This window comes from Pelodiscus sinensis, chromosome 3 (genome assembly GCF_049634645.1).
Source record: "Pelodiscus sinensis isolate JC-2024 chromosome 3, ASM4963464v1, whole genome shotgun sequence".
Taxonomy (NCBI): domain Eukaryota; kingdom Metazoa; phylum Chordata; order Testudines; family Trionychidae; genus Pelodiscus; species Pelodiscus sinensis.
The window spans coordinates 342,200-360,022 of NC_134713.1; the positions used below are offsets into that span (position 1 = coordinate 342,200).

Below are 17,823 nucleotides of genomic sequence, written 5' to 3' on the forward strand. Positions count from 1 at the left end.
AAATGCGTGATTGCACAGGTGGTGTTGGAGAGAGGGCTTTGGTTTCTTCGAGCATGGGACTCTGTTCCAGGCACAAGGATTGTTAGGAAGAGATAGGATCCACCTAACCAAGAGAGGAAAGAGCATCTTCGCGGGCAGGCTTGCAAACCCAGTGAGAAGGGCTTTAATCTAGGTTCGTTGGGGGACAGTGACCAAAGCCCTAAGATAAGTGAGGAAGTCGGATACTGGGAAGAAACAGAAGGAGGAATGAGCAACAAAGGAGGACCCCTGACTCGAATGGAGAAGGTAGGGCGATCAAGTGGCTCTCTAAGATGTTTGTACACTAATGCAAGAAGCCTGGGAAACACAGGAAGAATTAGAAGCCCTGGCCCAGTTAAAGAACTATGATTTGATTGGAATAACGGAGACTTGGTGGGATGACTCGCATGACTGGAGCACTGTCATGGAAGGGATAAACTGTTCAGGAAGAACAGGCGGAGGAGAAAAGGAGGAGGAGTTGCATTGTATGTAAGAGAGCAGTAGGATTGCTCGGAGCTCTAGTATTTAGAGGGAGAAAAGCCTGTTGACAGTCTATGGGTTAAGTTTAGAGGTGGAAGCAACAGGAGTGATGTTGTGGTTGGTGTCTGCTATAGACTAGATCAGGTGGATGAGGTAGACGAGGGTTTCTTCAGACAACTAAGAGAAGCTTCCAGATCACAGGCCCTGGTTCTCTTGAATCACTCTGACATCTATTGGGAAACCAATACGGCAGTACACAGGCAATCCAGGAAGTTTTTGGAGAATGTTGGGGATAACTTCTTGGTACAAATGTTGAAGGAACCGGCTAGGGGCCATGCACAGTTTGACCTGCTGCTCACAGACAGGGAGGAAGTAGTAAGGGAAGTAGAGGTGGGTGACAACCTGGGCACCAGTGATCATGAGATGGTAGATTTCAGGATCCCGACCAAAGGAAGAAAAGAGAACAGCAAAATACACACCCTGGACTTCAGAAAAGCAGACTGATTCCCTCAGAGAACTGATTGGCAGGATTCCCTGGGATGCTTACGTGAAGGGGAAAGGAGTCCAGGAGAGCTGGCAGTATTTTAAAGAAGCCTTATTAAAGGCACAGGAAGAAACCATCCCGATGCTCAGTAAGAAAAGCAAATATGGTAGGCGACCAGATTGGCTTACTGGGGACATCCTTGGTGAGCTTAAACACAAAAAGGAAGCTTACAAGAAGTAGAAACTTGGACAGATGACTAGGGGAGAGTATAAATATATTGCTCGAGAATGCAGGGGAGTTATCAGGAAGGTGAAAGCACAATTGAAATTGCAGCTGGCAAGGGATGTGAAGGGGAACAAGAAAGGTTTCTACAGGCATGTTAGCAATAAGAGGGTGATCAGAGAGGGGGTGGGGCCCTTACTGGATGAGGGAGGTAACCTAGTGACAGATGACATGGGAAAGCTGAAGTCCTCAATGCTTTCTTTGCCTCTGTCTTCACGGACAAGGGCAGTTCCCAGACAAATGCACTAGGCAGCGCAGTATGGGAAGGAGATGGGCAGCCCTTGGTGGAGATAGAACAGGTTAGAAACTATTTAGAAAAGCTAAACATACACAAATCCATGGGCCCGGGTTTAATGCATCCGAGGGTATTGAGGGAGTTGGCAAATGTCATTGCGGAGCCTTTGGCCATTATCTTTGAAACCTCATGGAGATCGGGAGAGATCTCTGATGATTGGAAAAAGGCAAATGTAGTGCCCATCTTTAAAAAAGGGAAGGACAATCCAAGGAACTACAGACCAGTCAGCCTTACCTCAGACCCTGGAAAAATCATGGAGGGGATCCTCATGGAATCCATTTTGAAGCACTTGGATGAGAGGAAAGTGATCAGGAATAGTCAGCATGGCCAAGGGAAAGTCCTGCCTGACCAATCTAATTAGCTTCTATGATGAGGTAACTGGCTCTGTGGATATGGCGAAGTCAGTTGATGTGATATACCTTGACTTTAGCAAAACTTTTGATACGGTCTCCCACAATATTCTTGCCAGCAAGTTATGGGAATGTGGATTGGATAAATGGACTGTAAGATCAACAGAAAGGTGGCTAGACTGTTGGGCCCAACAGGTAGTGATCAATGGCTCAGTGTCTGGTTGGCAGTCGGTTTCTAGTGGCATGCCCCAAGGATCTGTTCTAGGACCGGTTTTGTTCAACATCTTTAGTAATGACCTGGATGAGGGGATGGATTGCACGCTCAGCAAGTTCGCAGATGACACTAAGCTAGGGGGAGAGGTAGATACATGCCAAAAGAAATCTGATGAGGTTCACCAAGGACAAGTATAGAGTCCTGCACTTGGGACGGAAGAATCCCAAGCATTGGTACAGGCTGGGGACCAACTGGCTACATAGCAGTTCTGCAGAAAAGGACCTGGGGATTACAGTGGATGAGAAGCTGGATATGAGTCAACAGTGTGTCCTTGTAGCCAAGAAGGCGAATGGTATATTGGGTTGCATTAGGAGGAGCATTGCCAGCAGATCCAGAGAAGTGATTATTCCCCTTTATTTGACTCTGGTGAAGCCACATCTGGAGTTTAGTGTGCAGTTCTGGGGCCTCCACTATAGAAAAGATGTGAACACATTGGATAGGGTCCAGTGGAGGTCGACCAAAATGATTCGGGGGCTGGAGCACCTGACCTACGAGGAGAGACTGAGGGATTTGGGTGGTTTTTTTCAGTCTTTAGAAGAGAAGAGTGAGGGATGATTTGAGAGCAGCCTTCAACTTCCTGATTGGAGGTTCCAAAGAGGATGGAGAATGGCTGTTCACAGTAGTGACGGATGGCTGAACAAGGAGCAGTGTTCTCAAGTTGTGGTGGGAGAGGTCTAGGTTGGATATTAGGAAACACTATTTCACTAGGAGGGTGATGAAGCACTGGAATGGGTTATCTAGGGAGGGGGTGGAATCTCCATCCCTAGAGGTTTTTAAGTCTTGGGTTGACCAGGCCCTGACTGGGTTGATTTAGTTGGGATTGGTCCTGCCTTGGGCAGGGGGCTGGACTTGACAACCTCCTGAGGTCTCTTTCAGGTCTATGATTCTACGTTTATAATGCACATGTAGCGCACTCCTATGGTTCCATAGACATGCCAAGGGATTGTTCATATTATGAACATGCTTGATACTGTTTCTCTTGGTACAGTTCATTGCAGAACATTCAGTGTCTCGAAATATTTTTGACATGTTATGACATGGTGTCGTGAGCGCATTCTGTAGTGATTATGCAAGATCTAGCTGTCCTGCTGGAAGTGCTGCAAGCCACTGATAGAATAACTTGCACGAAGGAGAAATTTTCCAAAGGTACAGGCTAAAGCGTACTGCTTTGAATCATCACACATATTCTCAACTGCTGCTTGTTCCATACAGTGTTGCAGGAATAGCTCAAGCGTGTCAGAAGTACTGTGCACACGAAAGTGCTAGGTGAGCAGTTAAAACAATTATTCCAAAGATAGCCATGTGAAAAGTGCTTTGGAGAGTGGGAACTCAAGCTGTTTCCCCTCACATCTGGAATCCTCACTGGGTTTTCATTCTTAACGAAATAAACCTAATAGTATCTACAGTTACTTCGTGTCCTGGAGGGAAGAGGAGAGACAAGCCTTCCCCAAAGACGGAGTTTAAGTGCACTGCCAAAGTGAGAGTAGCTCTCAGAAAAGCAGTGCCGTTAGTGCCCCAGCAAAGGTTTGGCTGTTGACCATTATGTGAACTATGGTCCCTAGAGATGCCCTCCTGGAACTACCTAGATCCTCTCTGGGGATATCTTGAACATGGGGCAGACACCCAGCACCAGTCTCCAAGCACAAGGTTGCAGATACTCTGCATGTAGGAACCAATGAGCCAGATTGGGGGAGAATTGGTTCTATCCTGAAACATTTCAAGCACTTGGACTCCCACCCAAACCTGGGTTCTTCAGTAGCTGCAGCTATTCTGGACAAGTCCAAATCTCCGCAGCAACTTAGCAGACTTTGTTAGGAGGCAGTCAGTGATGGGCCATGAATGGTCAGATCCATCATGATAGAAGATATGCCACGAGAAGAGATGATTGACCTATATGCCATGAGGCACAGTGAAAAATCTTAACCTTTCATCCAGAGGAGGCTTGAGTCCTTGATTGTTAGCGGAAGGCTTCTTCCTACAGTAGGACAGAGGCTTGGTGTAGGCGTCCCCACCAGTTCCCGTGATTGACAGGGGCAGGGGGACTGGACTGGATGACCTCTTGAGGTCCTTTCCAGTCCTAGTATTCTATGATTTCCAAGATCAGCAAAGACCAAGCCGTGATCATTGTGACGGCTCTGTATTAGCCAAGACAGGTCTGATGACAGAGGTCCATTCAGCATCTGGTCCAGCTCCCAGACTGCCTGGGTGTGATCTCACACCAGATGGCCAAATACTCCTACCAGACTCCATGTCATTGTGGCAGCTGATAGCATCGCTGTTGGGTGGCTACGTACCACAGAGACTGCTCTTCACAGGTCCAGAAAATCCTGATAGAACACAAATTGTTATCCGAAGAACATACTCTTCTAATTAGAAGTGGTTTCTCTGACTGTCCAGAAAGGCCAGGATGGGATTCAGGCTTCAGTAACAAAAATGCTTGACCTCAATCAGGCCAGTCTTTCACTCAGAAGTTCATTTCAACTTGTCAGTCAACTTGCAGTGATTTCAACTTGTCACCCAGCTGTGCAATTGTGCTGTCTTCCGTCACCCTACTGTATCAAAGGGCTACTACATATTTGCCTCCCAGTGGGAGAGCCCATCCCTACCTGAGTCCTCCTGAGACTGTCCCCATTTGAGCCTCTCACATCTTGTTCCTTACGTCAACACACTCAGAAAAATCTCTCCCTAATCCCTGTCCCTTCGGCCAGAAGAACGAGTGAGATTCTGACGCTTATGGTGGAACTTCCTGCGCAACATTCCTTAGGGACAAGATAGTGCAAAGACTTCACCCGAAATTCATTGTCAAATTGGTCTCAGAGTTTCATCTAAACCAATCAACCTGTCCACCTTCTTCCCCCAACCACATTTGGCACTGGGAGAATAGAAACTGCACACGCTTGGGCCCCCTCCACACCCCCTTATATTGACTGTGAGCCTTGGACAACAATGGGGTGGGAGGAAGTGGCCCAGGGAAGGCATCCCTAAAGCACTTCGGAGTGTCATACCTTTGATAACTTTCACAGGGCCCTGGGCTCGCCTACCAACCCCTCCCTGTAGTCCTAAAAGCCTTAACCCCTCCTGACCACTGGCCAACACTCCACAGGGTTGCCAACAATCACAGCACCTTCCTTATTGCCCAGGAAGAAGAGGAATGGTTAGGCTGCAGGCTGCAATAGCTGGTGTTCCCAGAAGTTCTTTGAGATCCTTGGATGAAAAGTCGTGCAAGAGCAAAGTCTCAGTTCCACTGACATGGAAGTTTGCCTTTTGCACATGGCTAAGCGGCAGAGGATGACCTTTGTGACCATTGCAGTCACTGTGCTACAGTCTCGCCAAGTGGGAGGTAAGGGTACGTCTACACCACGCTTACAAACCCGTGGTTGGCCCAAGCCAGCTGAATTGCATTTGTGAGGCTGTTTGCAGTGAAGACATTCTGGCTCTGGGTTTTCCCACCTTGCAAGGTCTTACAGCCAAATCCTGAATATCTACACTGAGATTAAACAGTCCCTTACCTCAAGTCAACAGTGTCTCTTTGTGGTATAGACAGACACTAAGATACTGGCAAAGATCAGATGCTGGTGGAGAATGGCTTCTCACCAGCTGCTTTGTTATCTTACCTCATAAGATTAGTGGGTAAGGTTGTTTGTGTCAAGTGTCTTCCAGACCAGCTGGTTTAAGTCTGTATTTGTTGGCAGGAAGACTAGGTGCTTCTTACCAGTGAGCTGTGCTGCATAGAATGCTCTTCCTGGTTTCTCCATCTTGGACATTCCCATGGTCAGAGGAGTCGTTTACTTGAGTATCAACGTTTGTCATGATTTTGGATGGTTTGCTATCAGTTTGAGAATAGAGCTCTCAATCTTCAGGGCTCTGGTCTGCTTGTAAAGTTGAACATTTATACATTGGCTTTGTCCTCTGATTAACAGAGTAGGTGACACATTTGAAGGAGAATGTTTTTTGTGATGGAGTCACTTCTATATGTGGAGTAGGACACACACATACTTGGGGCAGCCTAATTTTTCTGAGAAAATACAGGACAATGTAGCACTTTAAAGACTAACAAGATGGTTTATTAGATGATGAGCCAGACCCACTTCCTCAGATCAAATAGTGGAAGAAAATAGTCACAACCATATATACCAAAGGATACAATTAAAAAACAAATGAACAGATATGAAAAGGACAAATCACATTTCAGAATAGAAGGGGGATGCAGGGGGGAGAAGGAAGGTAAATGCCTGTGAGTTAATGATATTAGAGGTGGGGAAGGGTAGATGTCTGTGAGTTAATGGTATTAGAGTTGATAATTGGGGAAGCTATCTTTGTAATGGGTAAGGTAGTTGAGGTCTTTGTTCAGCCCCCTGCGGAGAGTGTCGAATTTTAGCATGAATGCCAGTTCAGAGGATTCCCTTTCAAGTGCAGATTTGAAAGTCTTCTGAAGTAGGATGCATGTGATTATGTCATTGAGACAGTTTCTTGCCATTTCAACCAGAAAGGACACTGTCTCAAGTTTTCCTGCCATCCCCACAGCGGGAGGCCGACGGGAGCCAATGCTCCTGTTGGCTTCCTTTACTCCTCGCAGAAGCAGGAGTACCAGCTGCTGAAGGAGGTACCTTCTGAGCTCGATTTAGCAAGTCTTAACTAGAGCCGCTAAATTGATCTCCGCTTCCATTTAGTGAAGACCTGGCCTGGAAGTGTTCCAATATGATATTCCTTCTTAGCTCCCAGCTCTCTCTAGTAACGCCCCTTAGGAGCTGCCTTTATTCTGTATTTCTTCATCCAGGACAAAGATCAGTTTAAATACACCCCTCCACTCCCCGCTCCTCCCTTTTCCATGGTACCTTTAGTGGTAAGTTTCTCTGCCTTTGGCTGGATAGGGGAAGAGCCACTCATTCTGAGCAAATGCGTCTGAACGCACAGCTTCTCAGGAGGCTTCCAGCGAAGAGGTGAGAGTGTAGAGCCCTGGGCAGAGGAATGTGTGGAGACATGCCTTGGGCTTGTTTAGAGCTCTCGTTCATTTCCCCCCAGCTGCCAGTTCCAAATTCTGTTCGAGTTTCTCTTCGTGTACGACTGTGTCTGCAACAGTTGGCCCTTTCTCTGTCATCATAACCTAACCTGATACTCAGAATGGATCATATCCGTTACAGTCATGAAGGGGCAAAGTGCCAGAGGGGGAATTCTGGAGGGCTGTAACTGGGACGGTGTTGTGAGGCATTCGTTCTGCCTTTTTTTCAGTGAGGAGCAGTTGTGCGGAAGAAATCTTGTTTTTAAATGGTGGATGGCAATTCCTTTTAGTCTTGTTTCAATATAAATTGACTGTGGAGTTGTAGTTATGACAAACCATATACCTGTACAGAGCAAAGCATGGGGTTAAAGAGACACACGTTTATGGGCTTCTCAAAATATATTATGATGACTTTAATGTAGATTTGTTATGTCCTACATCTGGATCCCATTTGCTGGTTTAAATGGGGTTATTTTAAGCTTATGACTGCACATACTTTGCAGGGGGTATTGTATTTTTAGTTCAGCTTGACTGTACTTTTCTTTCCAGACGAGTGTAGTACAGGCTTTGCATTCGGAAAGTGTGCATTTCCAGGCAATTCATGCAACTCCTTGAACAGGAGCTGCAGCGCTACAATTTTAATGTTTTATACTGCACCTATCCTAAACCAAAACCAACGCCGAGACAAACTCCCAGAAGCGTTCCTACTCCTGAGCTCCAGTGAGCAGAGGTGAGTGCCTGGCCCATGAGGCTTACGTTGATGTTGATTGCAGGGATAGTTGGATGGGTGAAGGGCTGGTATCAACAGTAGCCCCTCGGGCCATTGTACTAACTACATTTAGAGTGTGCTGTGTTTGGGTGCTCTGTTTACATTTTAGAAACCAAGCATATGCGTGCATGAAGACTGTGAAGAGATATGTTAACTTGATGTCAAAAGAGAATAATTCAGATTTACCGTGGAAGCTCTTGTCTGTACTGTTTTACCCACTCCTGAAGGTGGCAGTAATGTCTTTGTGCATGGATCACCAGTAGCCAGTTAATGTTTCCACTGTCTGTGGAGCTCACTGAAACAGTTATTCAGCTTTCTGTGTATCCAAAATTCTTTGTAATTCCCTGTGAGTGTCATTTACATTTATTAAAAACAGAATTTAGTAGCCCAAAATACTGTGTTTCTAGGTGCCTACTGGTTAAGGTTACTATTTCTCTTGTTAAGCTCTACCACTTGGAACTGTGATCTTATCTGTTGTTGTGGAAAGGATGCAGAAGTTGAGCTGAATTAGTACTTGAGTCCGAAATCTACAAAAACCCAGGGTGCCCTAGGAAGAAGCATTTGAAATTCATACTTCCCTCTGAGCACTGAATTCCCTGCATCCTCATGCTAGGGAGAGACGCTGTTTACGAGAGGTGTCGTTCTTGCCCCAAGGAGAGAGAAAGCTAAGGTTTTTGGCCACATGTCATGGAACACGAGAACTGGAAGAGACCTCGAGAGATCGAGTCTAGTCCCCTGCCCTCACTGCAGTACCAAGCACTCTCTAGATCATCCCAGATGCATGTCTATCTAACCTGCTCTTAAATATCTCCAGAGATGGAGATTGCACAACCTCCCTAAGCAACTTACTCCAGTGTTTAACCACCCAGACAGGTAGGAAGTTTTTCATGATGTCCAACCTAAACCTCCCTTGCTGCAGTTTAAGCCCATTGCTTCTTGTTCTATCCCCAGAGGCCAAGGGGAACCATTTTTATCCCTCCTCCTTGGTACGTCTAGGCTGCAAGCCTCTTTTGAAAGAGAGCATCTAGACTGCAACCTCTTCTTTCGAAAAAGTGAGCCGCTTTTTCGAAAGAGAGCACCTAGGCAGTCTGGATGCTCTCTTTCGAAAAAGCCCTGTTTGCATTCAAGAACGCCTTTTTTCGAAAGAACACTTTTGAAAAAAGGCGTTATTCCTCGTGAAATGAGGATTACCGCCATCGAAAGAAAAGCCGCGTTCTTTCGATTTAATTTCGAAAGAACGCGGCTGTAGTCTAGACGCAGGTGATGTTTTTTTGAAAAAAGGCTACTTTTTTCAAAAAAACCCCTGCAGTCTAGACACAGCCCTTGTGACACCCTTTTAGATACCTGAAAACCGCTATCATGTCTCCTCTGTCTTCTCCTTTCCAAACTAAACAAACCCAATTCTTTCAGTCTTCCTTCACAGCTCAAGTCCTCTAGACCTTGAATCATTCTTGTTGCTTTTCTCTGGACCTTCTCCAATTTCTCCACATCTTTCTTGAAATGTGGTGCCGAGAATTGGACACATGACTCCAACTGAGACCTAATCAGCGCAGAGTAGAGTGGAAGAATGACTTCTCATGTCTTGCTCGCAACACACCTGTTAATGCATCCCAGAATCATGTTTGCTTTTTTTTTGCAATAGTGTCACCATGTTGACTCATATTTACCTTGTGGTGTACTATGACCCCTAGATCCCTTTCTGTAGTACTCCTTCCTAGACGTTGCTTCCCATTCTGTGTGTGTGTGAAATGGATTACACTGCTCTACAGCCAAAATGCTTCTGAAATAAATGTAGTCAAACTTTACTAATTCTGGGTCACTGAGAACAAAAATGATGCTTAAAATTGTTGATTGGCTCTAGTTTTCAAGATATGCTATTGGGTCAGTATATACGACCCTTGACTTGCGAATGGCGGAGGATAAGTGAGTTACAAAGGGAAGGGATCTCAATTTAAATCAGAAATGACTAAAATGCATCTTTGACTGGATCTATGAATAAATCTATGACTGGGTTTGGATAGTACTTGCTTTTTAGGCAAAACAATGAACGATGCAATCTGAAGCTGGTATTGCGTCATACATGATATGAATTGCATCGTGTTATTCCTAGGAGTCATGGATGTCTTGCTGCATAATGGCAATGTTTTGCCATCAATTCCACTTGGTCATGCAGTCCATATGAGGGAAACCCATGACAACATGAAACAACTTTTGAGGTGCATAAACTATGACCAACCTCAGTGGCATCTTTGTAGCAATTTGAAGGTTGTTGCTCTCTTGCTTGGTCTGCAGACTGGATACACAAAGTACTGCTGTTTTCTCTGTGAATGGGATAGTTGTGCAAGAGATTCCCACTACATCAAGATAGATTGGCCACTCCGACAGTCATTGGAGCCTGGGAGGAAAAGTGTTCAGCATCCACCACTTATTGAATCAAGAAAGATTGTTACCACCCTTACACATCAAACTGGGTCTGATGAAGAATTTTGTCAAGGCCATGGACAAAACACAAGCAGCTTTCAAGTACCTCCGTGGAAAATTTCCAAGGTTAAGTGAAGCTAAGATAAAGGAAGGTGTCTTTGTTGGTCCTCAGATTCGTGAACTTCTTCGAGATGATGCATTTGACCATGCACTGCGTGGCAAGGAAAAGACGGTATGGAAAGCCTTCCAGTTAGTGGCAATAAATTTTCTCGGAAACAACAAGGCAGACAACTACAGGTTGTTGGTGGAAAACCTCCTCAAGGCATACAAAAGCCTTGGATGCAACATGTCACTAAAGATACATTTTTTGCACTCTCATCTAGATGTTTTTCCACCAAACTGCGGAGCAGTGAGCGACAAGCACGGCGAGCGATTTCACCAGGACATTGCAACAATGGAGAAATGCTATCAGGGCAAATGGAGCCCATCAATGCTTGCAGACTATTGCTGGACAGTGACAAGAGATGCTCCATTTAATGAATACAGGAGACAAGCTAAGAAGCGCCGAGTAGATACTGAATAGGACTATACTATGTACATAATAGTTTTTTGCCTTTTGTTTCATAATAAATTTTATTTATATAACCCTTTTGCTGATTTTTAAAGTGTTACATAAACAGGACAGGTGAAATATTATCATGTAAAGCAACCATAAACACATGAAAAGACCTAGGTTTACAATTTATGATTAAAACTCTACTATCTCCCCAATATACATAGACGTAAAATGTAAAAACTTAAATATCTTGGAAACAGTAGCCAATCAGTTGTTTTAATTGTCATATTTGAATTCAGCACATCAAAATACATAATCAATAGCACATTTTCTCTGAAGCAGACGACTTCTAAAAAATTGTAGACCGGTATTATTCCTTCTAAGTGGAATACTTTGCATTGGTCCTTATTAAATTTCATCCTATTTCTCAGACCACTTGTCCAGTTTGTCCAGATCATTTTGAATTCTAACCCTGTCCTCCAGAGCAGTTGCAACCCCTCTCAGCTTTGTATCATCTGCAAACTTAATAAGCGTATACTCTCTATGCCAGTATCTCAGTCGTTGATGAAGATATTGAACAGAACTGGTCCCAAAACAGACCTCTGTAGAGCCCCGCTTGTTATGCCTTTCCAGCAGGATTGTGAACCGTTAATAACTACTCTCTGAGAACAGTTATCCAGCCTGTTATGCACCCTCCTTACAGTAGCCCCATCTAAGTTGTATTTGCCTGGTTTATTGATAAGATGATCATACGAGACTGTATCAAATACCTTACTAAAGTCTAGGTATACCACATCCACCGCTTCTTCCTTATCCACAAGATTCGTTATACTATCAAAGAAAGCTATCAGATTGGTTTGGCATGATTTTTTTCTTTGCAAATCTATGGTAACTGTTACCTATCACCTTACTATCTTCCAGGTGTTTGCAGATGGATTCCTTAATTACTTGCTCCATTATCTTTCCTGGCACAGAAGTTAAATTGACTGGTCTGTAGTTTTCTGAGTTGTTCTTATTTCCCTTTTTATAGATGGGCATTATATTTTCCCTTTTCCAGTCTTCTGAAATCTCTCCCATCATCCATTACTTTTCAAAGATGATCGTTAAAGGCTCAGATACCTCCTCTCTCAGCTCCTTGAGTATTCTAGCATGGATTTCATCAGGCCATGGTGATTTGCACACATCTACTTTTCTAAGTAATTTTAACTTTTTTTATTTTATCTTCTAAACCTACCCCATTTGCACTAGCTTTCACTATGTTAGGCATTCCTTCATCAGACATCTTGGTAAAGACCGAAACACAGAAGTCATTAAGCACTTCTGCCATTTTCAAGTTTCCTGTTACTGTTTCTCCCTCCTCACTGAGCAATGGGCCTTCCCAGTCCTTGGTCTTCCTCTTGCTTCTAATGTATTTACAGAAAGTCTTCTTGTTTCCCTTTCTCTATAGCTAGTTTGAGCTCGTGTTGTGCCTTTGCCTTTCTAATCTTGCCTCTAACACCTGTTGTTTGCTTATATTCATCCTTTGTGTAATGTCATGAACAACATATGCATTTAATTTCACAAGGATCTAGAAGCAATGAACCGTTGTATCCCCTTCCTGTTGCAGTTTATAAATATTCTGCCTCCCTAAACTCTCCTTGCAGCTGCAGTTAGTGATACTTTTTGGTTTCCTGATCCACATGATTGTGTTAATTTGTTGTGCGCTACTAAACAGCTGCAATGGTCTTCCCTAGAAATCACTTCACTACAATGGTTGGCAAAGTGATGCTTAAGTGAGTGATTTATGCAGGGTTGCAGTGGGGGAGGTCTAGTTTAGATATTAGGAAAACGTGTTTCCCTAGGTGGGTGGGGAAGCACTGAGATGGGTTGGAATCTCCATCCCTCAAGGTTTTTAAGTTCCAGCTTGACCAAGCCCTGGATGAGATAATGTAGTTGGGGAACTGGAGTCTGACTCCTGAAGTCTCTTCCAACTCTAATCTTCTACATACATCAGGGTATGGCTCTACTATGGACCAGCAAATCAGCTGGAGGCGGAGAAGAGGCATAACATAAGAACATAAGAACGGCCGTACTGGGTCAGACCAAAGGTCCATCTAGCCCAGTATCCTGTCTACCGACAGTGGCCAGCACCAGATGCCCCAGAGAGGGTGGACCGAAGACAATGATCAAGCGATTTGTCTCCTGCCATCCCTCTCCAGCCTCTGACAAACAGAGGCCAAGGACACCATTTTATCCCCTGGCTAATAGCCTTTTATGGACCTAACCTCCATGAATTTATCCAGCTTCTCTTTAAACTCTATTATAGTCCTAGCCTTCACAGCCTCCTCTGGCAAGGAGTTCCACAGGTTGACAACACGCTTGAAATATCCAGTACCAGAACAAGTACCAGAAATATCCAAAACAAGACTAGCTGTAATGTGGGGCGATAGCTGCTCAGACGTATGTTGAGAGAGTACTACCGTAAAAGAGAAAACTTCAGTAAGCTCTTGGAATGTGTTGGGGGACAACATTTTGTTTCGGAAAGTAGAGGAAGGAAGGAGGGAATAACTATTTTAGGCCTGATTAGGAACAACATGGAGGAACTGGTTGCAAGGCTGGAGGTGGAAGGCCATTAGGGTGAAAGTGGTTATGAAATGTCCCATTCTATGATTCTAAGGGAAGAAAGGGGTGAGAACAGCAAACTTAAACCCCAAGCCCACAGACTTTAGCAGCTCAGAGAAGTGGTAGGAAAGGGCTTATGGGAAGAAAAGCAAAAGAGAAAATGGACTTCTGGGGAGCTGTCAGTTGCTCAAAGTGTATTACAAGCACAGCAGCAAATGGTGCTGGTTTGAAGGAAAGGCAGAATAGTCAGCCGCCAATATAGCTGCCCCAGGAACACGTTAGTGATCTGAAAATGAAAAAGGAATCTTATGAAAAGTGAAAGTGCGGGTGAATGCAAGAGAATAGCAAAAGCAGACAGACTCAGGCTAAGGCACAAAAGGAGTTAGCCCTGGCAAGGAATGTCAAAAGTGTCAAAAGAGGAGATGCTGTAAATACAGAGGAGCAATAGAATGGCGAAAGAACAGGTAGGCCCTCTCCTTAGTAGTGACGGGGGCTAATAATGCACAAGCTAAGAAGGCTGACATGTTAAATGCTTATTTTGCTTCAGTCTTCATTTAAAAAGGATAATGGTGGCTAGATACTTACCATGATTAATATTAACGACACTGTGCAAGGGTCACAAGCTTGAAATAGGGTATGAAAGGTTCAAGAATATTTAGGAAAGTTCAATATATTCACATCAGCAGGGGCCAATGAAATTAATCTGAGGGTGCTTCAGCAGTTTCTTCTTTTAGTTTCTTAACTGTTAGCAAATGCCTTTGGAGAATGGGTGAAGTCCTAGATGACTGGAAAAGGACAAATCTAGTACCTATCTTTGAAAAGGGGAGCAAAGAGGACCTGTGGAATTAGAGCCAGTCATCCTGACTTTGATTCCTGGAAAGACACATAAACAAATTATTACACAATCAATTTGTAAGCCCCCGGAGGATAACGGGATAAAAAGTAATGGCTAAAGTGGATCTCAAAACAATAAATCATGCCAAACTGACCTAATTTCTCTCTTTGACAGGGTTATAGGGCTAGTGGATGAGGGGAAATTGTAGATCTGATCTCAATTTTCATAAGGCTTTTGAGGCAATCCCACATGACGGTCTCCTAAGTAAACTAATCAGACATGGATCTAGCTGAAGTTACTATAAGGTAGATGCACAACTAGGTGAAGAACTGTACAAAAAGAAGAGTTCTCAATAAGACAGGGAGGATGTATCTAGTGGGGCCCTGCTGGGGTCAGCCGGGGTCAGGTGCTATTGAATGTTTTCATTAATGACTTGGATAATGGAGTGGAGAGGATGGTGATAGACGCTGCGAATGGCATCAAGCTGGGACGGGTTGCACGCACGTTGCAAGACATGACTAAAATTCAGTGAGAGCTTGACGAACGGAAGCGTTGGTCTGAAAGCAGGAAGATAAAGTGCAGCACCAAGTGCAAATACTGCACCTGGGAAGAAGAAAATCAAATGCACAACTAGAAAATGAAGCCTGCCTGGCGAGGCAGGGGTGCTGCAGGGAAGGGTCTGAGAGTTACGGTGGATTGCACATTCACTGACACAACAACGTGATGCAATTGCAAAAAAGGCCTCCTGGGCTATCTCCACAGAAGTGGTGTTTGTAGGGCGGGGAGGCAGCTGTGCCACCCCACTCAGTGCCAGTGTGGCCTCCACTGGAGTGCTGTGTCACGTGCTGGGCGCCGCACTGGAGAAAAGATGGGAACCAACTGAAGAGAGTCCAGAGGAGAGCAACAGAAATGATAAAAGCCTTAGCGTCCTGTGCTAGGAGGAAAGGTAAAAAGCACTCGACATGTTTAGCCTTCACTGAGTGGGAACTGATCTGTCTGAAAATGTGCCCAGAGCTGTTAGAGAGGACAGTGACCGGCTGCCCTCTGAAGTCAGGACAAGAAGGGGTTGGCACAATCTGCTGGAAGGGTTAGGTTATTCATTAGGAAAAGCTTCAGCAGCAGACACGGGTCCAGAGGCGTCTGTGCGGTTGCCCAAGGGCAGTGTTCAGAGCTGTTTAGACCGACGCCGGTGAGGGATAGTGGAGGTGTGCTCGGCCCTGCCTCAGCACAGGGGGCTCGATTAGGTGATGACTTGAGGTCCCTTCCAGGCCTCTGTTTCTATGGTTCTGTGGCAGGACACAGCCCTGGGGCTCGGGGGAAGTGAGACCAATTTCTGATTTTTCCATGGATATTCTGTGGGGCCTTGGGCGAGTCACCTCATCTGTAAACCATGGGTGGAAATACTTTCACTTCTCTGTGTCTGCCTGGGCGAGTGATAGTTAAGCTCTTTGGGACAGCGATTTCCCCTCTCTAGCCCTGCCTGCCATCCTGACGCTGTTTCCTGCACTGCCCTGTCTGTATTGGTCCCTTGTTTCCCGTCTCAGACGTAGATTATCACTGCTTTGGTCAGACACGGTTCTTTGTTCTGTGTTCATGCAGCACCGGGGGGTCCTGGTCCGTGCCAGGTGCTCCAATAATACACAGGATGAACAGAAGGTGACGGGTAAATCTCCAGAAGTTTGGGAAGATGTTTGGAAAAGCACCTAAGCTGTAGGGCTGACATTCTCATGGCAGGCAGCTCATTGCCTGTGTCTCGCGTGGCCGAGGAAAAAGTGACACGTCTCTTGGGGGAAATGTCAGCGATTCTGGACGGAGGTGGGTGAAACCAAGCATGATACAGGTGAAGTCATGGAAGTACAAGGCAACAGGGAGGCAATGGGCCTTGCAATGGCAGTCGCCTGTCGAGGTGGCCATCGCTGCTCGTTCTTCATCGAGGGATTGCAGTGGAGGCCTCAATTCCTGTTAGCCTGGGTTACTTACTTCGTCTGAAGCAGCAGGGCCCAGCAACAGCATAGGTCAAAGTTCACCTGGCGGCCATTTCACGTTCAGCCCGGCTCTGTGGGCTGCTGTCTGTGTGCTAATCCCATTGTCGGCTGTTTCTTTAAGGGTCCAGACAGATTCTGCTGTAATGTAAAGCAACCCATTTCTCCCCCACTCTCCGGCCTCAGTCTAGTGCTATCTAGGTTAATGGGGCCCTTCCTCAAGCCATAGGCAACCTGCTCCCTCCTTGGTTTCCTGGAAGGCGGCTTAGTTGCTATCGCATCGGCCAGGAGGGCCAAAAGGGGTTTCGTCCTTTCGTGCCAATCAGGACCTTTTCCTGCCAGTGTTCCAGTCAAAACCACATGTGGCCAACACCAGCTGTCCCCTCCCCTCCCTGGACATCAGACTGTTGAGTGAATCAACTTGCCTGTTTGCTGCTATCGCGGACAGGCTGAAAGGCCGGCCTGTCTCCTCTCCGTTGGTGGCTTCTTGCATTACGGCCTGCATCAGGACCTTCTATGGCCTGGCCAAGGGTCTGGCTCCTCCATTAACTGCCCGCTCCACAGTCCATGGCATCCTGGCTCAGATGCCCATCCAGGGCGTCTGTAGAGCAGTGACGTGATCTGTTGGCCACTGACATCCCACAATGCCGTTACTCAGCATGCTGGAGACGGTGCCGCATTCGCTTCGGTCTGTAATGGAGCGGTCTCCCTCGTGACTTGTTCTCTGAGATGGGGATGTTACATTTCGATTAACTAATCGAATAGTTGATGGGGTTTCCATCGACTATCCGATTAGTCTATAAGGGCTCCTGCTACAGTTCAAAAGCGGAAGCCCCGCTGGCCCAGCATTCCCTGCGGCGCATAGCTCAATGGGTCTCTTGTACATTTCAAAAGGAAGCCCTGCAGGGAGCATGGCTTTTAAGCTGGCTCCCTCTAGCACTGGCTTCTGCTCCCCCCACTTGCTGCCTCTCTCGGATAGAGGCAGCAGGCGGGCAGCGACTAGTCACATCGCTAATCGACTATCCAATAAGCTTCTGCTGATCAGACAGTTGTCTAGTCGCTTACATCCCTACTCTGAGATGTGGTGTCATGTCTGTTCCAAGACCTGCCTGCCCGCCCTATGTCAGAGTTTCCAGCAAGAAGGAACGGCACAACGACCTATATGCAGTGCCATAACGCCGCTCCGGGGGCTCCGCAGCCGACCTGACAGGTACCACTGGGAGAAAAACCTTCCAGCATCTGTGCATGCAGCATGCACTCCCCCTTGCTTGGAATGGAGAGGGTAACACCTCTCACGGCACACCCGTGACTGTTCTTAGGCGTGCTTCTGTTCTTAGCCCATGCTAGGGTCACAGCTTCTGTCACTGGCCACTTGGCCACTCCCCATGTAGATTGGGATGTTCTGGGGAGCTCAGCGTGTGCAGCTCTTGCCTGTGTTCTCTTGGGGCAAGTACAACTCCACAGTCTTCCCTCCTGT

At 45.9% G+C, this 17,823-nt stretch overlaps 1 protein-coding gene across 7 annotated transcripts in view; it reads left to right on the forward strand.

Moving 5' to 3' along the window:
- ASXL2 (ASXL transcriptional regulator 2) overlaps positions 1–17,823 on the forward strand; it is a 191,505-nt gene that overhangs the window by 121,849 nt on the left and 51,833 nt on the right. The window lies entirely within an intron of this gene.